General features: G+C 36.7%; 1 long non-coding RNA gene across 1 annotated transcript in view; it reads left to right on the top strand.

Annotated features, from left to right (window-relative positions):
* Positions 1-25,284, top strand: part of LOC145518166 (uncharacterized) — a 55,525-nt gene that overhangs the window by 18,590 nt on the left and 11,651 nt on the right. The gene's annotated exons all lie outside the window — the stretch shown is intronic.

The following is a 25,284-nucleotide window of genomic DNA, read 5'->3' as shown; positions in this document are numbered from 1 at the left end:
TTTTATTTATATCTTGGATAATACTTTTCAAAAATTTCTAAAATAAATGATAAAATTTCAAAGTGAAAGTGAAGCTCTCTCAGTCATGTCCGACTCTTTGCGACCCCATGGACTATGCAGTCCATGGAATTCTCTAGGCCAGAATATTGGAGTGGATAGCCTTTCGCTTCTCCAGGGGATCTTCCCAACCCAGGTCTCCTGCACTGCAGGCGAATTCTTTACCAGCTGAGCTGAGCCAGGGAAGCCCTTGAGCTCTAGGAGGGTCAGCTGAATCCAGAGATTAGGGTCCCATTTACAGAGTACCAGGAGCTCCAGGTCCAAGGAGGGCTCAACTGCTAGCACTTCCTTCCCAGCTCCCTCCGATCCACCACATTCCAGCCTTCAAACCCCAGGCTGCCTAGACTCCAGAAATGAAACGCCAGCCCAGGTCACCTAGGCTAAGTGGATACCATTGGCATTGTTTTTCATCCTTTCTGTTTATAATTTGAATTTGTATTTCATGAAGAATGTAAGCTTATTCAGTAACACATACTCATATTATCTATTCTTCAGAACTTTTTCCCAAAAAGATTATTACACAGGGTTGAGTAGAGTTTTCTGTGCTATAAAATTTGTCCCTGTAGATTACCTGTTATATGTATGTATATATATATTTATATATTTAATATATTTATAGATGTTATAATATATAATTGTAAAATATACTATATAACATATAGTATATTTATACATGTTATATGTTTTATATGTTTGTATCTATGTTTTACTTTGTATACAGTAATTACATCCTTCTAATTTATGCCTCTCAATCTTCACCTATTCCCTGTGGTAACCATAACTTGGTTTGCTAAGTCATTGTGTTTGTTTCTCTTTGGATATGAATTCATTTTTTTTTAATTTCTGTATTTGAATGAGTCTTTTTGAATTACACTTTTTCTGTGTCAAGAGGCCCAGGAGTGAGATTGCTGGATAATGTGATTCCTCTGTTTTTCATTTTAAAGAAACCTTCATAATGCCCTCCATTGTACCTGCTTCCAATTTATATTCCCCATATCTCCATAGGAGGTTTTCCTTTCCTTCATCTTCTCTCCAGCGTTTATTGTTTGTATTATTTTTGATAATGCCCATTCTGGGCAGTGGGGGAGGGGGGTCATACCTCTTTAGAGTTTTGATTTGAAATTATTTAATAATTAGCAATGTGGAGCATCGTTTCCTGTGGTTTAAAGGAAAAAAGTTACAGTGCATTCATTTGACCTCTTGAGATTGGCTTCTTGAACACCGTCCTGCTTTGAATTCTTTTTCCATTACCTACCCCAGGACATCTCGAGTCAGGTGTCATTTACAGCCCCACAGGCCTTGTGGATACGAAGTGCCCTTAAGCCATGGATTTAGCGTTGTTGTTACAGGCCGTGTCCACAGGGCGGCAGTATTTCCCCATGCCCCACTCAGCTTCCCAGGGCACCTAGAGCCCTAGAGAAATGCATCTTCCTGGGACGTGGATAAGGGTGGAATGTACCAGGGCTGGTGTCTCCTTACTTCTTCCCCCGTATTTTCATCCCCAGACAAATCCCAAACCCTGCCCAAACTGGGATGCTTGGGGTGCGCTGGTACTGAGGTGGGGCCACTCCGAGGAAGGAGGCTGTTGGAGAGAAACCAACCACTGGGAGAATTCAAGACCTACCTACTTTGGAAACCTTTCCCAGCTTGGAAGGTGCACCGTTCTTTGGGTGCACTAGGCTCCGTTGAGTTATAGGAGGGCCTCCCGAATCTGGATTGGGGTCCCATCCACAGGAGCCCTGGAACTCCAGGTCCTAGTGGCGGTCACCTGCCGGCACCTCCTCCCCAGGTTCCGCAGGCCCACCAGAGTCCAGTCTTCAGACCCAAGGCCGCTCAGGCTTCAGAAATGTGACTCCAGGGCAGGTCACCCAGGCTGAGCCAAATGCTGATGTCACTTTTTTCTTTTTTTTTTGAAATGTAATTTGTATTTCATGTTATATAACCTGATTCAGTCATACATTTTCAGATATCTATTCTTCAGATTCTTTTCCCATACAGATTATTACACAGTGTTGAGTAGAGTTCCCTGTGCTATAAAGTAAGTCCTTATGGATTACTAATTACATATATATGGATGTTTAAAGATATGTATATTACTTTGTATATTCTAATCACAACCTCCTAATTTATTGCTTCCACATCCTCACCTATTCTCTCTGGTAACCATAACTTGGTTTGTTAATTTGTTGTTGCATTTTTTTCTGTTTAAAAATGAGTTTTTTGGGGGTTTTTTTGTGTAGATTTTACCCATAAGAGATATTTTCCTTACCTCTCTGACTTTCTTCATTAAGTATGATCATTTCCAGGTCTATTTATATTACTAGGAAATGCAGTATTTCATTCTTTTTAATGCCTGAGCCATATGCTATTCTGTATATAAAAACACTATATCTTCTTTATCCACCCCTCTGATGATGGATGTTTGTTTTCTTCCATGTGTCGTTTATTCTAGAGTGCTGCAGTGAAGCTTGGGGTGTATGAATCTTTTCAAATGATGATTTTTTTGCATGGCCAGGCCCAGGAGTGACATTCCGTGATTATGTGGAACCTCTATTTTCAGTTTTAAAGAAACCTTCATGCTGATCTCCATTGTGCCTCATTCCAATTTGAAATCCCCAAATCAGTGTAGGATGATGTAGAACATCTCCATGTTCTCTTCTGCATTTACTGTTTGCATTCTTTTTCATGATGCCCATTCTGAGCATTGGGAAATCACACCTCATTAGAGCTTTGATTTGCAGTCCTTTAACAATCAGCGATAGGGATGTGGATCTTCCTTTCCTATGCTTTTTTTTTTAAGGGGCATTCAACTGACCTCTGAGATTGACTTTTTGAACACTGCCCTGCTTTGAATTCTTTTTCAGTTACCTGCCCCAGGACATTTCTTGAGGGCATGTGTCCCAACAGCCCCACAGGCTTTGTGAATACAAAGTTCCAGGAAGCTGCAAATTTTAACAGGGTTGTTACAGGAAATGTCCACAAGGCAGTAGCATTTCTACATGCCCCACTAGGCTGCCTAGGGAAACTGTGTGCATGCTAGGTTGCTTCAGTCCTGTCTGACTCTGTGCGACCCTATGGACTGCAGCCCTCCAGGCTCCTCTGTCCTTGGGATTCTCCAGGCAAGAATATTGGAGTGGGTTGGCATGCCCTCCTCCAGGGGATCTTTCTGACCCAGGGATTGTGTCTCCTGCATTGGCAGGCGGGTTCCTTAGGACTAGTGCCACCTGTGAAGTCCAGGAATGCTGGAGTAGGCCATGGCCTTCTCCAGGGAATTTTACCGACCCAGAGATCAAACCTGGTACTCCTGCATTGCAGGCAAACTGTTTACCACCTGAGCCACCAGACAAACAGAGCCCTAGAGAAATTCTCTCTGGGCTGTGGATTAGAGTAGAAGGTGCCAGGGCTCGTGTCTCCTTCCTTTTGCCCCCTTAACCTTCACCTCCCAGACATATCCCAGCCCCTGTGCAAACTAAATTTGAGGGTGTGTGTTAGTGGGGTGGGGGACCCTGAGAGAGGAGGGCGCTGGTGTGACACAGCCACTGGGAGACTTAAAGACCAATCCAACTTTGGAAACTTCCAGCTCCAAGGGCTTACTGTTCTTTGCCTAATAACCTAATAACCCGGGAGTTTGATTGAGCTCTAGGAGCGCCCAACTGAATCCGCAGACTGGGGTCCCACGCACAAACGTCCAGAAACTCCAAGTCCTGGCGAAGGTCAAGTGCTGGCAATCCTCTCCAGCTCCCTCAGGTCTACCACAGCCCAGTCGTCGGACACAAGGCTGCTCAAGCTCCAGATATGCAATATCAGCCCGTGGCACCCAGACTGAGTGGGATGCTGTTGCCATTTCTTGTTTGTTTGTTTTTTTTAATTTAATTGGTATTTCATACAGAATATAACCTAATTCACTTATACATACACATATACATATTTTTTTTTCTCCTTTAGAATTCTTTTCTATATACTTGTTTACACAGTGTTGAGCATATTTTCCTATGCTATAAGGCAAGTCCTTGTTGATTACCTATCATACACATATGATGTGTATACATATACACATATGTTTACTTTGCATATTTTAATCACATCCTCCTAAGTTATGCCCCCTCCATCCTCACCTATTCCCTGTGGTAACCATAACTTGTTTTGCTGCATTATTGTATCTACTTCTGTTTGAAAATAGGTTCTTTTTTTTTTTTGATTTGTAGATTCTACCCATAAGTGATATCCTAAGATATTTGTCCTTCCCTTTTTATCTTTTGTTCACTTAGTGTGATCATGTCCTGGTTTACGTGTGTCACTGGAAAATGCAGTATTTCATTTTTTTTATTGTCTGAGTCATATTCTGTCTATATAAATACCACATCATCTTTATCCATCCCTCTGATGATGGACATTTTGGCTTCTTCCACGTGCTGGTTACTCTAAAGAGTGCTGCAGTGAACCTTGGGTGCACAAGTCTTCAAATTATGGTTTTTCTGCATGGACAGGCCCAGGAGGGACTCTGCAGGATCCCGTGTTACCTCAGTTTCAGTTTTTAGTGGACCTTTACGCTGCTCTCCATCCTGCCTCGTTCTAATTCATATTCCCCAAATCAGTGCAGGAGGGTTCCCTTTTCCCCATGTTCTCTCCCACATTTACTGTTTCCGCTCTTTTTGGTGCTGCCCTTTCTGAGTAATGGGAGGTCATTCCTCCCTAGAGTTTTGATTTGCAGTTCTCCAGTAATCAGTGGTAGTGATGTGGAGCTTCTTTTCCTGTGTTTAAAAAACGAAACAAAAGAAGCACGTGTGTTCAGTTCACCTCTTGAGATTGACTTCTTGAACATCTCCCTGTTTTGAATTCTTTTTTAATTACCTACCCCAGGCTATTTCTTGAGTGAGGGCAGATGTCCCCACACGCTTTGTGAATGCTGAATTCCCTTACGTTGCGAATTTTAAGAGTGTTACTACAGGAAATGTCCACAAGGCGGCAGCACGTCTTCATGCCCCATTTGTCTTCCCAGCGCAAACAGAGCCCTAGAGGAATTCCTCTTCCTGGGTTGTGATGAGAGTGGAATGTGCCAGGACTGGTGTTTCCTAAGCCTTAGGCCTTATCCTTACCCCCTTATCCCCTTAGGCTTCACCCGCTCCCCCCCCAGACAAATTCCAAACCCCGCCCCAGGGAGATACTGAAGGTGCTGTGGTAAGAAAGCAGAGGAAGAAATCTGAAGAAGCTGCAGGTGAGAAACCAACCACTAGAGATCAATCCACTTCGGAAACCCTTTCCAGCTCCCAGGGCACACGGCCCTTTAGGTGCACTGGGCTTGGTTCAGCTCCTGGAGGGCCTGCCTGCGTCCGGAGGTTAGGGTCCACTCCACGGGGGACCAGGCAGTACAAGCCCAAGGCGGGCTCCACAGCTTGCACTTCCTCTCAAACGTGCTCAGGTCTACCCCAGGCCAGCCTCGGCTCGGACCCCAGAAATGTGACCCCAGACCTGGTGACCCAGGCCTCAGGGGGATGCCGCTGGCATTTTTTCTTCTTTTGCTTTTTAAATTTAATTTGTATTTCATATGGAATATAACCTGATTTAATTATAGGCATTTTTTATCTATTCTTTTTCACATTCTTTTCCCACTTTAAGTTATTACACAGTGTTCATTAAGTTCAGTGTGCTATATACTAGGTTCTTGTTGATATCCTGCTATATATATGTCTGTGTATATTTATTACCATATATATATGTATATATATATGAATCACAGCATCCTCATTTTTTCCTTCCTTATCCCCACCTTTTCTGTGATGTAACTAACCACGAGTTTTCTTGCTGTTTTGTTGAGTTAGCTTTTGTTTGGAGAATCATTTTTATTGATTTTTGGTTCTACCCAAAAGTGACATCCTAGGCTATTTGTCCTCTGACTTCCTTCACTTAGTATGATATTGTACAAGTCCATGTGTTTTGCTGGAAAGACGTTATTTCTTTGTTTTAATGTCTGAGTCATATTCTATCGTATGTATATGTATATGACACATCTTCCTTATCCATCCCTCTGATGATTATTGTAAAACGTGCTGCATTGAATGTTTGGGTGCATTTGTCTTTTCAAATTATCATTATTCTTCACCGACAGGCCTAGGAGTAAGATTGCGGGATCATGTGGTACCTGTGTTTTCAATTTTAGAGGAACTTTCATACTCTTCTCCATCATGCCTGTTTCCAATTTATATTCCCAAGGGTTCCCTTTTCTACAGACTCTCTCCTGCATTTATTCTTTGCAGTCTTTTGTTGATGGCCATTGCGAAGGGTGTGATCAGAAATCTGTACCCATGATATATATTTCGGAAATAGAATTTTGCCACCATCACTGAGACTGCCCCTGTCCTGTCTCAGACAAAAATGCCACCAAACATATCCAGTATGCTTACTTCTATCATCATTAATTATGTTTTTTTTTTTCTTATTTTGAGCTTTAGGAAATGGAATAATAGATGATGTCTTTTTTGGTTGTCACATTTATTTTACTCAACATTTGTTGTTAACGTTCCAATTTGTTGTAATAAGAGTTTGTTAACTGGCATTGTGGGCATTTTTTTCCAGTGTGAATATATGGACATTTGTTCACCCGTTCTTCTGTAGACGATTCTCGTGTATGAGTTTTTCAAATTGTTTTGCTATCGATCTCCTTTGACATGTCTTTTGGTAAAGTTACATACACATTTATGTTGATTTTATGCTTAGAATTGGAACTGTTTAGCTATACATATATTTTCAGTATTAGTAGATAGTATCAGTTTCCTAAAATATTTCTGCAAAATTATGCTCTCATCAGCAATGTATGAGAGTGTTTTAGTTTCTGTTAATAGGACCATATGTTTTTCTCTTTATTTTAACCCTTCTGGTGGGTGTATCAGCTTCCCTGGTGGCTCTGATGGTAAAGAATCTGCCTGCAATGCAGGAGACCTGGATTCAATCCCTGGGTCAGGAAGATCCCCTTGAGAAGGGGATGGCTACAAACTCGAGTATTCTTGCCTGGAGAATCCCAGGGACAGAGGAACCTGGCGGGCTATGGTCCAGGGGATCTCAAGGAGTCGGACACAGCTGAGTGACTTAGCACACGTGGTGGGTGTGTAGTGGTGTCCTATTGTGTTTTAATTTGTATTCATCTGATAATGAAAGTGGTTCAGCAAATTTTCATGTTTTTTAAACAACTTTTACATCATCTTCAATGAAGTGCCTTTTCAAGGCTCTGAGTCGTTTAGCTATTGAGTTTCTTCTGTTTACTTATTGATTCAAAGGTGTCTTGTGGCCGTGAAGTTTCTGGAAGGCATATGCCTTTTCCCTCAGAATGTGTTTCGCGCGTTTCCTCTCTAGATCAAGTCTTTTGAGGTACATGTTTCTTCATTTAAGAAAGTCCAACTTGTCATTTTTTAAAAAATAAATAGTGCTTTTGGATTTCTTTTTACAGTCTTTCTTTGCTCTGCGATCATACACATAGTCTTCCATATTTTCTTCTAGGATCTTTATTAACCTTTGCATTTAAATATGTAATGCCTAGATCTTTAATCTGTTTGAATTAGCTTTTGTTTTTGATACAACATAGAGATCAAGATGCGTTTTTTCCATATGGATAACCAGTTAATTCAGCCGTTTATATATTTTTGCTTATTTATTTTTATGTAAATTGGTTTATAATATTAGTTTCAGGTATACAGCATAGTGATTCAACATTTAAAGTTGTTACAAGATAATGGTGTTATTTCCCAGAACTGTATAACATATCCATGTTGCTTCTCTATTTTATACATAGTAGTTTCTTTCTCTTAATCTCATATCTTTATCTTGCCCCTCCATCTTTCCTTCTCCCTACTGGTAACTGCTAGTTTGTGCTTTATATCTGTGAGCCAGCTTCTATTTTATTATATGTATTCATTTGTTTATTTTTTTAGATTCCACATATAGATGGAATATTTGTTCTTCTCTGTTTGATTCATTTCACTAAAGGATAGTGAAATGCTTGGTCCAACATTGGTGAAATGCTTGGTCTGTTGGTCCATCCACATTGTTGCAAATGGTAGAATTTCATTCTTTTTTATCAGTCATTTAAAAATATTTATTTTATCCACATAGATGTATATATGCATAGGTTATCAATTTATTTATTTTTATCTATATGAGTGTATGTCTATATATATCTTTATGTTTGTGTATATGTGTATGCATATATTGTATTAGCATATATATTGGCTTGTTACATATTAATTATGTATAAGATAATTTTTTTTTCCTTATTGTCATGGAATGCACATTCTCAATGTGTGAAATACTTATTACTGATTAGTAAATTAAATACCATGAGAGGAGAATATGCACAACTCTGTTACTTTCTCAGGTTTTGAATATTGTGATCTTTGCAACCACCATGTAAAGTTTACAGGGCAGGTGCCCTGAATGCACAGAGAAGAGAACTTAACCGCGTTAGAAGTCCTGTGACATCTAAGGATCATACTGGAGAAAGAATGGGGATTGATTTGTTCTGAAGATTCTGATACCACTGCTTCCAGGCTCACTGGCTTTAAAATGAAAGATTAAATTACTAATTCCATACTAGCAATGGACAAACTTAGTAATTCAGTCAGGCTAGCAGACACGGTGAAGTGAATGCCTGCTCACATGGGCCCCTGTAGCTTTCAAAGGTGTTAATGAATGACAGACGATTGCTGTCTCTAGTGTTTGACTGTGAAGAACAGTAGACACAGACAAGTCAAGGCAAGTATTAATTATCCTGGCAATAGAACAAAGGTTAATATTAGGATTTGGGTCTTAATTGTTGAACTTAAGTAACTTCTACTGTCTATCAAGTTAAGAAAGTGTAAATAATACTCCATTAAAACATAAGCCTGAAAATTGGAGAATTAGATAAGTTATTATAACATTACAATTACATAGGAAATGAGAAGAAAAGGAAAATAAGCATGCTTAAAGCATTTATTAGTAACTTAAATAAAAACATAAAAACATTAACAATAAATAACATTAAAAAGTTTGTCTCAAATTATCACTAAACTTGTCAAATAATATTATAAACAGTTTATAGTTTTTCTATAATTTTAAAATTTTTCCAGAATTTATTTTTGGAAATGCATTTATTTACCAACTAGCAAAGCAATTGCTTTATAATCATCACAATGCAATTAGAGGGCAGATCAATGAAAAAAATGTTTTGAAATTGTAATTATCTGAATTTTGTATCATAATAATGTTTTTCCTACATTTGTATGTTCCTGAAAAATAGTTTTCAAAATGATACAAGCATAACAAGGTCAAAATAAGAGCAAATTTTATATGTAAACTCTTAATTGTTTTTGACTACAGTTTAACCTTATTTCAATCTTATTACAGTTTGATCAGAATGTACATTTCAAATCCATCTTGAATTTTTTCTTGGACGTAATCACCCCTTCATGAGTCCTTTTTCTTTCTTACTTTTAAATAGATTGCATTTTAATTTAAAATGTGGCTATGGAGTGAAGTAAGCCAGAAAGAAAAGCACCATTATAGTATACTAACACATACATATGGTGTTTAGTTAATCGGTAAAGATAACCCTGTATTCGAGACATCAAAAGAGACACAGATAAATAGAACAGTATTAGGGACTCTGTGGGAGAGGGCGAGGGCGGGATGATATGGGAGAATGGCACTGAAGCATGTAAATTACCATATGTGAAACGAATCGCCAGTGCAGTTTCGATGCATGATACAGAGTGCTCGGGGCTGGTGCACTGGGATGACCCGGAGGGATGGGATGGGGAGGGAGGTGGAAGGGGGGTTCTGGAAGGGGAAAACATGTACACCCATGGTGGATTCATGTCAATGTATGGCAAAACAAATACAATATTGTAAAATTAAAAAAAAATAAAATAAAAATAAAATGTAGCTATGATGTGAACGCACCTACCACATTTGAAGTATGACTTTCTTGACAATATCAGAAAAGAATGGACTGTACTTTATCATCTTTCTTCAGTGTCTTATGAACTTATTCAACCTGGCCATGACCCAGTTTTCTTTACGCAATGACTAAGGTTGTTATCTGAAGTGAAAGGTTCATCATACATGTTAGCTGGAAGAGGAATATGTTTGATTATTTCTATGATAGTACAGTGTACTTAGTTCTGTGTTCAAACATGATTTAAGAGTCATCTTACTTGTTTCTTGTTCTACTGTGGTCACAATGGATCTGTCTAATTATTTTTGATATTTTTTAGAAACTGCTTATGATCCAGAGGAAACATCATGGCTTAGTGACTGTCATTGGCTAGCTGTTGACTGTCAATATCATTATGATTCTAGTTGTCATTTTGATAGACATACGTTCTATTTTCATTTATTTGTTTATAACGAGTGTGTTCATCTTCCTTGTTTTCTTTTAGATTCCACTCCTTTTCTCTATTCTTAGGCACTTAAATTCAGGATATTAATCCTTATTTCTGTGCTATAAGTTACTTATATTAATAATATATTGGTATTACACATCTTTGTAAAATTTTACTTTACTGTAACATATTTTTAAGCTTGAAGTATTTTATTGATTACCCAATTTTACTTCTCCACAACAAAATGTATGCATAAGTTATTTTACATTTTATAATAAATTAGAAGATGGTAAAACTTTTGCTTTTTGGACGTGGAGCTCATAGTGAGAAGGTAAAGGGAATAGTTAATTATGCCCTAACTAGAAAAAGCAAAACAAAAACAAAAGAGACTTCCTTGACACCAACAGTTCCAACTATCACTTTGTTTCACATTTGCATTTCTAAGAAAGTTATCTTAATAAGATTCAAAATACCTCTGTATTCTAAACAGTGAATAAAGGATGAAGGTGAAATGAGAAAGGAGAACCGCTCTGATCCTCTGTCCATGTGTACCTTCTAAAGCAAATGAGCTTCAGAAAACAGTATTAATAAATATGGAATTTGAAGGTCTTATAAATAATTTCCCTAAAGCTATTTATGTCCCTGTCCCTTTAGGGAAGCCTCCATGAGTTGCCAGGGCATTACACATCCCCCCAGTGCAGCCTGCTAGTCTGGTTGGTTAACTGATAAGGAATGAGTTCTGTGCAGGAATCTGAAAGTTAAGTATCCCAGGGTGTCAGAGAGTGGCACAGGCAAGGAACAGAGTAGAGAGAACTAAGAGGGAGGGGTCAGGCTGCTCTCACTGATGTTCCCCTGAGCTCTCTAGCGGACCAGTCAGACTGCTGCCAGGGCACTTGGAATCAGTCCCTCATGAATGCCAGCTGTCATAATTTCCAGGTCACTCAGGGTAACTTTTAATCCTAATGAAAAATTCAATAGAAAATAAGAAGACCTAATTCAATATTAACCAAAATGCTGCAAAGGAAAATTGCTTAAAAAGAAAATATTGTAAAAGATGTTATAAATTCAGAGCAAATGGAATTCCAATATTTGGGTTTAGCATAGTCTACATTCCTACATTCACTTTCATGCCCTGGAGAAGGAAATGGCAACCCACTCCAGTACTCTTGCCTGGAGAATCCCAGGGACGGGGGAGCCTGATGGGCTGCTGTCTATGGGGTCGCACAGAGTCGGACACGACTGACGCAACTTAGCAGCAGTAGCAGCAGCAGCAACATTCCTACCAATGGGCTATTTTCTTTTGTACACACTTTGTTGTTGCTGTTGTTCGGTTGCTCAGTCTTGTCCTACTCTTTATGACACCATGGACTGCAGCATGCCTGGCTCCCCGTCCTTCAATATCTGCTGGAGCTTGCTCAAATTCATGTCCATTGAATAGGTGATGCTATTTCACCATCTCATCCTCTGCTGCCCCCTTCTCCTTCTGCCTTCGATCTTTCCCAGCATCAGGGTCTTCTCTAGTGAGCTAGTTCTTCCCATCAGGTGGTCAAAGTAATGGAACTTCTGCTTTAACATCAGTCTTTCCAATGAATAGCCAGGGTTGATTTCCTTTAGGATTGTCTGGTTAGATCTCCTTGCAGTGCAAGGGACTCCCTAGAGTCTTCTCCAGCACCACAATTCAAAAGCATAGATTCTTTGGCACCCAACCTTTCTTATGGTCCAACTGTCTCATCCATACATGACTACTGGAAAAACTGTAACTTTGACCATATGGACCTTTATCGGCAAAGTGATGTCTCTGCTTTTAAATATGCTGTCTACGTATGTCATAGCTTTCCTTCCAAGGAAAAGCATCTTTTAGTTTCATGACTGCAGTCACCAACTGCAGTGATTTTAGAGCTCAAAAAAATAAAAGCTGTCACTGCTTCCATTATTCCCCCTTCTATTTGCCGTGAAGTGATGGGACCAGAAGTCGTGATCTTAGATTTTTGAATGTTGAGTTTTAAGTCAGTTTTTCATTCTCCTCTTTGACCCTCATCGAGAGCTCTTTAATTTCTCTTTACTTTCTGCCATCTGCATATCTGAAATTGTTGATGTTTCTCCCAGCAATCTTGATTCCAGCTTGTGCTTCATCCAGCCCAGTGTTTCTCATGGTGTACTCTGCACATAAGTTAAATAATCAGGGTGACAATATACAGACTTGTCATACTCCTTTTCCAATTTTGAACCAGTTCTTTATTCTATGTCTGGTTCTAACGGCTGCTTCTTGACCTGCATAGTTTCTCAGGAGACAAGAAAGGTGGTCTGGTATTCCCATCTCTTTAAGAATTTTTCACAGTTTGTTGTGATTCACACAGTCAAAGGCTTTTGTGGAGTCCATGAAGCAGAAGTAGATGTTTTTATGGAATTCTCTTGCCTTTTCTATGATCCAACAAATGTCGGCAATTTGATCTCTAGTTCCTCTGCCTTTTCTAAATGCAGCTTGTACATCTGGAAGTTCTTGGTTCACCTACTGCTAATGCTTAGCTTGAAGAATTTTGAGCATAATCTTACTGGCAAGCCAAATGAGTGCAATTGTATGGTAGTTTGAGCATTCTTTGGCATTGCCCTTCTTAGGGATTAGAGTGAAAACTGACCTTTTCCAGTCCTGTGGCCACTGAGTTTTCCAAATTTGCTGACATTTTGAGTGCAACACTTTAACAGCATCATCTTTTAGGACTTGATATATCTCAGCTGGAATTCCACCATTTCCATTAGCTTTATTTTGCATTCTATACACACTTACATTGGGATTTTAGTTGTATAGGGAACTTTTATTAATATCTGTTGTAGCTCAATTCTGGTAGCCTAATTGCAGTTTGTGGGCTAATGACAGTATAAAAAAATCATTAAAAGAAGTAAACATTTAGACAAAAAGTAAAAGGACAAACAAAAATACCCCCAAAGAAGCCTCTTATAATTTGTGTATTACAAAGCTATTAAATATGAATTGATTTCCATTTTATTGCTACTAAAAAGGTGACTATATTTGTGTTTATTAATGTTTTTGGTAAATTTTATTTTACCTTTTATATATAATTAAGGAAATGCTTTTTTGCGTGTGTCTCATAAAGACATTGTTTCAAAATATCAAATAGTGTTTCTTAGACACCTGTTGGAAACATCCCTGCCTTGCTATTGGTAGTGTAAGAAGGCACACAAATGTTTCCTTTGAGAGTTCATGTTCTTCAGAAATCACTCACAAGTATATGAAACCTTATTTCACACAACTATACACCAAACATTATAATTTAAAGTGATACTAGAATAATATTGCTCCTAAGCCTATAGTAGAAGCAAAAGAAAATAACCTTTGATATAATTCTACTTCAATAAGATTTCCATGCTATTACAAAAAAATTCTAAGTAGCACTTGTTCACAGAAAAAAAGACTAACAAATTTCACAAGCAATTAAGACACCATCAGTGACAAACAGTGGACACTCCAGACAAAAGATTACTGTTACCAACAAGCAATGATTCGCATATGAAAATTATCAGACACTAAAATATGATAATAATCAGAAGCTAGCATTATCTGATTTTAAAATATGTTTAATATGAATAACAAGTGAAAGTATATTTTAAAAAGATGAGTAATAAAAATGAACTGGGCTAATACATAAATCATATATGTGTGTGTATATATATATATATACATATATATGTGTATATATATATATATATACATATATATATATATGAATGGTAAAGATTGAAGGCAGGAGGAGAGGGGGCAACAGAGGATGAGATGGTTAGATGGCATCACTGACTTGATGGACATGAGTTTGAGTAAACTCCGGGAGTTGGTGATGGACAGTGAGGCCTGGCATGCTGCAATCCATGGGGTCGCAAAGAGTCGAACACGACTGAATGACTGAACTGAAAACATAAATAATTTGAATTTAAAAGTAAAATATTAGAAGGAATAGAATCCAGAATACCATTTATTCAAGTTGATGTTGATAAAGAGAGAGAAAGAGAAAGAAGGAAATTACTCACCTAGGCAAAACAAGGTAAAGCTGCTAAACCGAAGAGGGAGAGAAAGCCTTAAAAGCAGATGGAGGTGAAAGGAGACTGCCGACAAAGGAACTTCAATTAATCTAAGAGATGAATTTTCAAGGGCAAGAAAGGAAGGGAAGGAAATTGTTGTATCTTTAATGTGCTGAAAGAAAACACATTTCAACCCAGAATGTTATAATCAGTGAAGCCATCTTTCAGAGCATGAACAGAACAAGGACAGAACAGACTAAGGACATATCTCACAAGCAAAAGCAAATTTTTCCCTTTCAAACAGCCAATCAAAATTAACAAGAAGAATTGATTACTTAATTAGATGAAATTGAGTTGAGAATAATAAAACTCAAGGTTAGACAGACTGAAAAAGAGAAAAAACAGAAAACACAAATGAAATATTGAAAACAAATTAAAATGCTAAATTCAAGAAACTTGTCTGAAAGAAAATATTTGAAATTAATTCCAAATAATACTACACTCAGTACAGGTTAATTCATGCTGATAAATAATTATTAATATCAGATAAATGAACAAGTAGAGCAAAAGTGTTAGCATTATATAGAACACCACTATAAGATTTAAAAAATTCAAAAATCAAGGAAGATACATGAATTAAAGTGGTTAGTATCATACAGAAAATAAACCCCTAACAAACACAAAACTAGAGAAATCACATTCATATGAAATACAAAAAATACTTCTAGTGCATGGATCAAAATAAAATTATTATTTTATTCCAAATTATTCCAAAAGAGTTTAAATTAAGGCATGTTCTTTACCATATAAACCACCAGAGAAGTACAAAACGTGTGGCAGTGGACAACGCCATGGTGTCCCATGGGTCATTGCTGAATAAGAAATGTACTACCCATCAAATCTTACAGAAGTCTTATCTGAATGGCAGTTTTTTTTTTTTTTTTTAAGGACAACATTTAGTGATAGTAAGAATCCAGAAACAACTTAACAAAACATGTAGTGAAAGAAGCCAAGCACAGAAGAACCTTTGTAATTCCTTGGCTAGTAAGTCCCAAAGTAAGTAGTGGTGTCTATCAGGCAGTGGGGAATGGCTGTGACGAGCCCAGAGAGAGCCTGTGGGGTAAAGGAGGTGTGTTTTACCTTCATTTGTGTAGTGGTTACCTAACTGTAGACATTCCTAATATTCATCAAACTCTGAACCTTAACACTGTACACTTTGCTTTATGACGTTGTTGTGCAGTTGCCAAGTCATGTCATGTTCAACTCTTCAAAACCCCATGGACTGCAGCACACCAGGCTTCCCTGTCCCTCACCATTTCCCAGAGTTGCCCAAGTTATGTCTGTTGAATGGGTAAAGCCATTCAACCATCTCATCATCTGTTGCTCTCTTCTCCTTTTGCCTTCATTCTTTCCCAGCATCAGGGTCTTTTCCAGTGAGTTAACTGTTCACATCAGGTGGCCAAAATATTGGAGCTTCAGCTTCAGCATCAGTCCCTCCAAAGAGTATTCAGGGTTGATTTCCTTTAAGATTGACTGGTTTGATCTTCTTGCTTTCCAAGGGACTCTCAAGAGTCTTCTCCAGTGCCACAGTTCAAATGCATCAATTCTTTGGCCCTCTGCCCGCTTTATTGTCCAGCTCTCACATCCATACATGACTCCTGGAAAGATCATATCCTTGACTATATGGATGTTTGTCGGCAAAATGATGCCTTTACTTTATGACATTATGCCTCAATAAGGAAAAATTAAACCAGTTAAATATAGTGAGCTTAAACAAAAGTTATGAGAAAAATCTAAAGCAAAACATAAAGAAAAATTCAAGAAACTTATATGACAAGAATTAAATACATAATTAATTATAAGTATCTAACAAATCTAATCATAAGTATTCTAACAAAAAGTAGAAAAGAGAACAGCTGGGAAAACTGAAGAAATTGAAAGAAAATATCAGTTCACTTCATTTCAGTTGCTCAGTCATGTCCGAATCTTTGCAACCCCATGGACTGCAGCACGCCAGGCCTCCTTGTGCATCACCAACTCCTGCAGTTTACTCAAACTCATGTCCATAGAGTCGGTGATGCCATCCAACCATCTCATCCTCTGTCATCCCCTTCTCCTCCCACCCTCAATCTTTCCCAGCATCAGGGTCTTTTCAAATGAGTCACTTCTGCAATACTCTGGCCACTTGATGCAAAGAACTGACTCATTTGAAAATAATTATGGTGAGTCAAATTAATGAAAACAAGTGGAGAATAAAAGTACAGATTTCTTTTTTGTAAAGACTATGAAAATATTGAAAGAATCCTCCAAGGTTTAAAACATTAAAAGGAGAATAAGATATAAGAAATTTCTTTCAAATAATATGGGAGGCCTTACTATAGATTTAAAATTATTCTAGTCTGAAATAGTATTGTTCCAAATAATTGATGAAAAGAATTAAAAAGCTAAAATGGGAAAAAATACGTCAATCAGTATGACTCAAAGAAGAAAAGCAGAATAATTCTGTAATCATTCAGAAAATTGAACTTTTAATCACAGTCTCTTCACAAAGAAGGCAAGAGACCAAACAATTTTAAGGACAAGTTCTACCACTTATCCAAGTAACATATGATTCTGATATTATATAATCCAAAGATTAAAGAAGACATGCATCCTGGATACATAAACCAGATAAGAACATTAGAACACAGAAAAATTAAGGCCAATCTCATCCATGGATATAGAAGCAAAAATACTAAAGTAGGTAATAGCAAATGAATACATCAACATGTTCAGATATTGCCTTCTGAGCAATATAGAGACATACCAAAAATGCAAGTTTGGTTTCAAAATAAAAATGATATAAGCAGGCAGATTTAAAAATTAAAGAGAAAAATATAATTATCATGTGTGTGTGTGTGTGTGTGTGTGTGTGTTTAGTCGCTCAGTCATGTCCAGCTCTTTGTGGCTCCATGGATTATAGCTTGCCAGGCTCCTCCAACCATAGAATTTTCCAGGCAAGAATATTGGAGTGGGATGCCATTTCCTACTGCAGGAGATCTTATTGACTCGGGGATTCAACCTGTGACTCTTGTGTCTTCTACATTAGTAGGTAGATTCTTTCCCACCAGTACAACCTGGGATAATAGATACCAAAAGAGCATAATGAAATCTAATATCCCATCTTGATAAAAATCTATCAGCAAACAAGGAATAAAAGTTTGTTACTTACAAACTAAAGGCTGTATTGCAGAATTTACTACAAACATTTTCCTTAGTAGTTAGCTTTTATTACATTACTTGAAGATTAGGAATGAAATATAGATGCAAACTATCTTTTTTAGTTTAGGCAGCCTACAAAAAAAAAGATTTAAAAAGGTGAAACAAAATTATAATTACTTGTAAGTGAAATTCTTGTGTAAATATAGCACATGCAAGGAATTTACAGGTAAAATATTTACATTAATAAGAAAGTTTAGCATGGTTGATTTACAAAAAATCAATACATATGAAGTCATTCTTTTATTTTCTAACATTTTCAAAGCATGTTTTCATAACTTGTCAATATCAATATTCTTTGCAACAGAAATAAAGATAGAAATATCTAATAGTACATGTAACAAAACAAATGTAGTGAAGCCCTTTAGGAACAAAATTATTTATTGAACAATATGGATGAGATACCGTTTAGCATAATAAAGATGACAACTTTTGTCAATGGAATCAAAAGATAAAATGAATAACTAATGTAACATATTTGTACAGTGGACTAGCACATGGTAATAAAAGCGAAAGAACTATAGATGATTGCATGTTGTTCTTGTTCAGTCGCTCTGTCTTGTCCAACTCTTTGTGACCCTATGTTCTGCAGCATGCCTGGCTTCACTGTCTTTCACAATCTCTCAGAGCTTGCTCAAACTCATGTCCATTGAGTCGATGATGCCATTCAACCATCTCACACTCTGTCACCCCCCTTCCTCCTGGCCTCAATCTTTCCCAGCATCAGAGTCTTTTCCAGTGAGTTGGCTCTTCACATCAGGTGGCCAAAGTTTTGGAGCTTCAGGTTCAGCATCAGTCCTTCCAATGAGTATTCAAGGTTGATTTTTTTTTTTTTTTTTTTAGGATTGACTGGTTTGATCCCCTTGGGACTCTGAGGTCTTCTCCAGCACCACAGTTAGAAAGCATCAATACTTCGGTGCTCAGTCTTTTTTATAGTCCAGCTCTCACACCCATCCATGACTACTGGAATAAACAGCTTTGACTATATGGACCTTTGTTAGCAGAGTGATGTCTCTGCTGTGTAATAGACTGTCTAGGTTTGTCTTATCTTTTCTTCCAAGGAACAAGTGTCTTTTCATTTCATAGATGAAATTATCAAATAGCAAAAATATACTTTTGAAGAATAAAAGCAAGTTCCAGAATGATACATATTGCAACTATTTTTGTAAAGTGAAAAAAACAGGCAAAAATTTAAAAAGTAGACATTTGATTGCTAATATAGACCTTTATTAGTTAGCTTATTTTTAGCAGCCCTCAATGTCTAAAACCCAAAATTTCAGAACTCAGTTCTTTCTCATGAAACTGCCCGAAGCACATATTCCTCTTGGATGGGTAGCTTTATTTATCCTTCCATTGTGTCACTCCATTGCCGTGGCTTCTTTGTTGCAGAGCACAAGCTCTAGGCTCGTGGGTCTTAGTAGCTGTGGCACACGGCTCCATAGCTGTGGCTCCTGGACTCTTGGGAACAGGCTCAGTAATTGTGGTGCATGCACCTTGGTTGCCCAGCATCATGTGAGATCTTCCCGGACCAGGGATCGAACCTGTGTCACTTGTGTTGGCAGACAGATTCTCAACCACTGGACCATCTAGGAAGTCCTCTTGTATATTTTAGTCAACTTTCTTATAGAATACAAATGAAAAACTAAAAAGGAAAGCATAGGATGAATAATATAAATAACAGTTGCTGGGACGAAGTAGAGAATGCAGTCACAGAGGGTACAGTGAACTTTTCAAAGATACAGACTCTATCATACTTTTTGCATTTAGTGTAAGTACATAAATCTATAATGCTGTTATTAAAATATGCATACTTTCTATGAATATTGTATATACATAGTTAATATACGTGAACAAGAAAAGACAAAAGATAGGATAGAAGCAAACACAATAATAATAATAATAATAATAAATAGCATTTATTAAGGACTTACTGTAGACTAGGAGTTGTTTAAAGCACTTTGAATGTTAGACTTAAAGATCTTCATAATAAATGTATAATACTAGCACTATAATCCCACTGTATTAAAGAAAAACTCATTCAGAAGGACAATAACTTGCCAAAGTCATATAGCTTGAATGAGCGAAAAGTTACAAAACTAACTTTTGGCTTGTAAGTAGCAAAGAGATACAGCATTAACAAAGATGAAAATTTTTCTAAATGTGCATTAATGAGCAGATGACTGTTCTCCAAACTAAAGGCTCTTTACATCAGGTTCGAAATCTCATCTCGTTTTCACTTCAGTCTTCACTCCTCTGAGAGCTTGATTGTACATACTCCTCTGTGTGATTTATCACCTCTTATTCATCACTTCACTCTGGCGTATAGAATTCTTTACCTTGAACAAATACAATTTTTTTTTTCTAACTTTGAATCCCTTTCTACTATGCATTACAAAATGGAAATAACTCTCATTTAGAAATAAAAAATCTATAGGGCTTCTCTTGAATCTCAGCTGGTAAAGAATCTGCCCGCAATTCAGGAGACCTTAGTTCAATTCCTGGGTCGGGAAGTTCCCCTGGAGATGGGAAGACTACCCACTCCAGTATTCTTGGGCTTCCCTGGTGGCTCAGATGGTAAGGAATCCACCTGCAATGCAGGAGACCTGGGTTCGATCTCTGGGTTAGGAAGCCTCCCTGGAGGAGGGCATGGCAACCCATGGCAACTCCAGGCAGTATCCCTGCCTGGAGAATCTCCAAGGTCAGAGGAGCTGGGTAGGCTGCAGTCCATGGGGTTGCAAAGAGTCGGACACGACTGAGTGAATAAGATTTCATTAGTTGACACAAAAGATCATAAAAACCATTGTATTCTTTAGCTGGACAGAATCAAATTTCTGGCCAATCCATTAGCTATTCTGGACAGTGCTGGTCAATCAAACAATACAATTTGACGAAAGTTGCTGTGTTCAGATAGCACTTGCGCAAGCACAGGTACAAATTGGGGAAGATCTATGAACAGCCACTAAGGCATTTAACTAGGTGCCCAAAAAACAGAAGCTGTAGTCTTTCTGAAACTCCAGCCTAGGTATATCACCATTGGTGACAGAGTTAAGAGAATTATACTTAACTCTTGAAAAGTTAATAGTATTTGCAATGGCTTTGTCTTTTTGAATAACAAGCTGAAATACATAAGTAGTTGACCAAAGACAAATCTGGGAAACCCTCTCTCATTTGTCATGGGATTGATGAAAATGTAATCACTTTGTTGATGGTAATTTTTGGTTTTTTCCTTTGTTCTACCACTTTATTTCTGTTTTCCTTCAAGACACAATATTTAAACAAAGATAACTGTTACTAACTACATCTTTATAAGATCCTCCATATATTTTTCTCTTTAATTAGAATGATATCAGTGAATACAAAGCCATTTATAAAATAAATTAGACTTCAAAGATTTCCACAAAATATTGAATTTATTTCTTACTGTGCTAGTACTATTTTAGGCATTATAATATGTGTAATCATTCTTATTAACCTTCCCTTTCCTATTCAAAAATCTTTCTAAAACTCTGCTTATGATTATGGCTTGAGACAGAGGGAAATCATGAGCCCAGATTGAATAATCTAATTGCTGAAAAGCCTTCATGATTAAAGCTGTCTGGCATCACTAAGCTTATTTTATTAACACAAAAACTTGTTTTTCAAACATAGAAAATATCTTTTCAAATATTTCCAGCCATCCATGAATGCTACTCTGATTATTTAACAAAAGAAAGTTAGAGTTTAGAATTTTACTAATGAATAATGTGTAAAAGATATTTTACCATTGATGATAACACTTGTTAACTTTTCATAGTGAGAAACAGCCCTGTATATGTGCAGGAAAGCTTTTAGTAACAAAAAGTGTATATTACTGAAGCAAGGTGTATTTCTACAAAAGATTTTTAAAAAGCTCTTTGAATCTCTAAAACATTAACCAAAATGAAAATCTCAAGAAACAAAAACATGGAAAAATTATGAGTGAATTTTAGCCCATTAAAAACTTTAAAATTTTTCCTATGATTAACACTGTCCTTTAAATATTGAGATTTTATCAACTATTTAAAATGTATACAGATTTCATGGGGCAAGATAGATAATTTCTTCCTCTCATTTATTGAAATGTTTTTATAAATCAATTATTAATGGTTTAATACAACTATGACATGGGCAAAATCTCTGCAAATATATTAGTCACTTAATCTTTTAAATATTTATATATTTTTGAATAGCTCCATTGTATATTTCATAAATCCAAACTTTAGGATAAATGCATGTTTTTGAGAATTTGAAGAATATCAAATATGAATGCTTTAGTTTTATGAATAAACTGCAGAAAGTACTTATAGAAACTTTTGCTATGGAATTCTTTATATGAAATATTATAGTCATGATTTAGGAAAGTGCAGGCACTTCCCTGGTGGATCAGACAGTAAAGAATCTGCCTGCAATGTGGGAGACCTGGGTTTGATCCCTGGAGGAGAGCCTGGCAACCCACTCCAGTATTCTTGCCTGGAGAATCCCCATGGACAGGGCAGCCTGGAAGACTACCGTTCACAGGTCCCAAAGAGTCAGACATGAAGAGTGACTAAGAACAGCACACCATAAATATTGAGGATCAACAGTTTTATAAACATAATTAAATTTCAATAAATATTATAGAGAAAAAAGTTATGACCAGATGATATATTGGATGTTTATAAACCTTGAATAGCTCAATTTCACATTTGTGAGAGTATGTAATCCCCAACCAATATAAATAATCCCTTTAATGAGCTAATATATAAATTTAGTTAAAATGTCTCATCCAGATGACTAAGTGCTCTTCAAAATTATCTATTATCTATCTATTATCTATCCATCTATGTTCAGATGATAAGATATACCAGTGTTTCCTATATTCTCTTTTTCAAAACATATTTTAAAAATAAAAAATATGTGAGCAGCAACTCTCACTCTATACCCATTAACCAGCTATAACAAATCTGATTATATTCAATATTTCTTTAAGATTTTTTAAAAAGAAACAAGACAGAACAAATAAAACCAATCCCTTCCCCCTCTGTGCTCTGTAATTCCATTGGATCCATTTTCAGAGGAAGCCTCCATTTTGTATTAGTGTATAGACAATACATCAATGTGCATACATACCCCAAAACACATATCATGCTAAGGAATTTTATGTAAATGATATTCTACTGAACCTATATTCTTTTCATGTTTCTTTATTAGAGAGTTATTATTGTCGATATTTTTAGGTTTATTTTAACTATACTGCTTTATTTTATCCTAATCCATCCGTGTAATAAGAAAACCTCACTTTATTAATTATTCCCTTATTGATGGGTATTATGGTTTCTGCTACATCATACCTAATATTACAATGACTATTATAGTCACTCAGTCAAGTCCGACTCTTTGTGACCCCATGGACTGCTGCACGCCAGGCTTCCCTGTCCATCACCAACTCCCAGAGTCCACTCAAACTCATGTCCATTGAGTCGGTGCTGCCATCCAACCATCTCATCCTCTGTCATCCCCTTCTCCTTCTGCCTTCAATCTTTCCTAGCATGAGTCTTTTCCAGTGAGTCAGTTCTTTGCATCAGGTGGCCAAAGTATTTGAGTTTCAGCTTCAGCATCAGTCCTTCCAATGAATATTCAGGACTGATTTCCTTTAGGATGGACAGGTTGGATCTCCTTGCAGTTCAAGGGACACTCAAGAGTCTTCTCCAACACCACAGTTCAAATGCATCAATTTTTTAGCACTCAGTATTCTTTGTAGTCCAATTCTCACATCCATACATGACAACTGAAAAAACCATAGCTTTGACTATATGGACCTTTGTTGACAAAGTAATGTCTCTGCTTTTTAATATGCTATGTTGGTCATAGCTCCTCATACATGTCTGAGCGTTTATCCAAAATTGGAATTGCTGGATTATATCCCATGCACATCAACTTCCTTAGATTTTGCCAGATTGCTTTCCAAAGTTATTGGTTGACCAATTCATATTCCGACTGTTGTGCAAATTCTCGTGTCTCTACATAACGGGATGAATCACCTTTTTGAATTATTGTGTGTGAGATGGATTTCATCTTCTTAAATGTGCATTCTTTGATCAGTAACAAGGTTAAGCATCATTTATGTGTTATGACCATTCAAGTTCATTACTTTGAGCAGCTTCATATTATTTGTCTGTATTTCTATGGGTTTGTTTGCATCTCTTATTACCTTTCTGGGCATCTTATTCAGGTTCCTGCTTCTTTATCAGTTACATGTGTTGTAAATACATTCTTCCAATATCTTCTTATCTTTCTCTTTTTTATTGTGTTTGAATTTTAAATATTATTCTCTAGATTTCCACCTTTCCTCTTTCTGAATTTACTTATTTATCATTCTAAATTTTTTTTTAATTTGAACAATTGACACTAGTGGTAACTGCAGACACTCCATAATATAAATTTCAAGAATCACACTTTGACCACTCCATCCATGTTTTCAGTCCCATCCCCAATTTCAGGGATTCATTATTCTTGGTGAAGTTTACCTCCACTTCTTTTCCTTTATGTGTTGTCTTTTCCTTTCTATATTAATTTCTAAAATCCTCCCTTATAATAAGTCTCTGCATGTCTCCTTAACAATGTTCCTTTCTCACTTCCTGTGAGTGTCTTGGGTAAAATTCAATCAGGGTTAAGATCCAATTCTCCACCTCACTGTGGCTAGAGAAAAATGGAAAATCATGCTAAATATTCTTTATTTTTAATTTGTGGCAAATAACCTTAAGTTGACACTCTCTCAACCTCAGGTTGAGTGTTATGTTTCCAGATATTTGCTGATTTTCTAGATATCTTTACGTTATTGTAACTTAACTCAGTTGCAGTCAGAGCATATATTTTGTAAAAAAAATATATTCTCTTAAAAATAATGGTTCTATGGCCCATTATGGGTACAGCCCATATTGGCAAATTTTCTGTACAAGAAAAGCGTATTTTGTGATTGTTGAGTGGAGTATTGTATAAAATATTAATAGGAAGTATTAGTTGATAGTATTTTTCAAATATTTTATATCCTTACTGATTTTATGTCTGTGTGTTCTATTGTTTTGGGAGTGGTGTCATAAATTACTTATTTCTTCTTTCAGTTTTTCCTATGTTTGCTTCATATGTTTTGAGTATCTGTTACATGGTGCATGAATAATTAGGACTGTTACATGTACCTAGAATTGACCATATTTGCATGCATTATTGTTACTTCATTTGAAATCTGCTTGTTACCAATAGATTCAACTGAAATTTTATTTTCATTGATATTAGCATGTTACATGTGTTTACATATATATGCTTTTAACCTATTTTTGTCTTTACAGTTAAAGTAGATTTCTTGTAGGCAGCATGTAGTTGGTGCTAATTTTTTATTTCAGTATAATAATCTCTATTAATTGAGATGGTCAGACCATTTACATGTAATGTGACTGTTGATATGTGTTTAAAACTACCATATTGTTATTTGTATTTAAAACTACCATATTTAAAACTTCCACACTGTTTAAAACTACCATATTGTTATTTGTTTGCTCTTTGTCTTATCTAGTCTTTGTTCCATTTTCTT

The sequence above is a fragment of the Giraffa tippelskirchi genome, chromosome 8 (assembly GCF_054371585.1).
Source record: "Giraffa tippelskirchi isolate mGirTip1 chromosome 8, T2T-mGirTip1v1.2.pri, whole genome shotgun sequence".
Classification (NCBI taxonomy): Eukaryota; Metazoa; Chordata; class Mammalia; order Artiodactyla; family Giraffidae; genus Giraffa; species Giraffa tippelskirchi.
The sequence above is the reverse complement of the archived record's forward strand: the minus strand, read 5'-3'. Positions and strand labels throughout refer to the sequence as shown.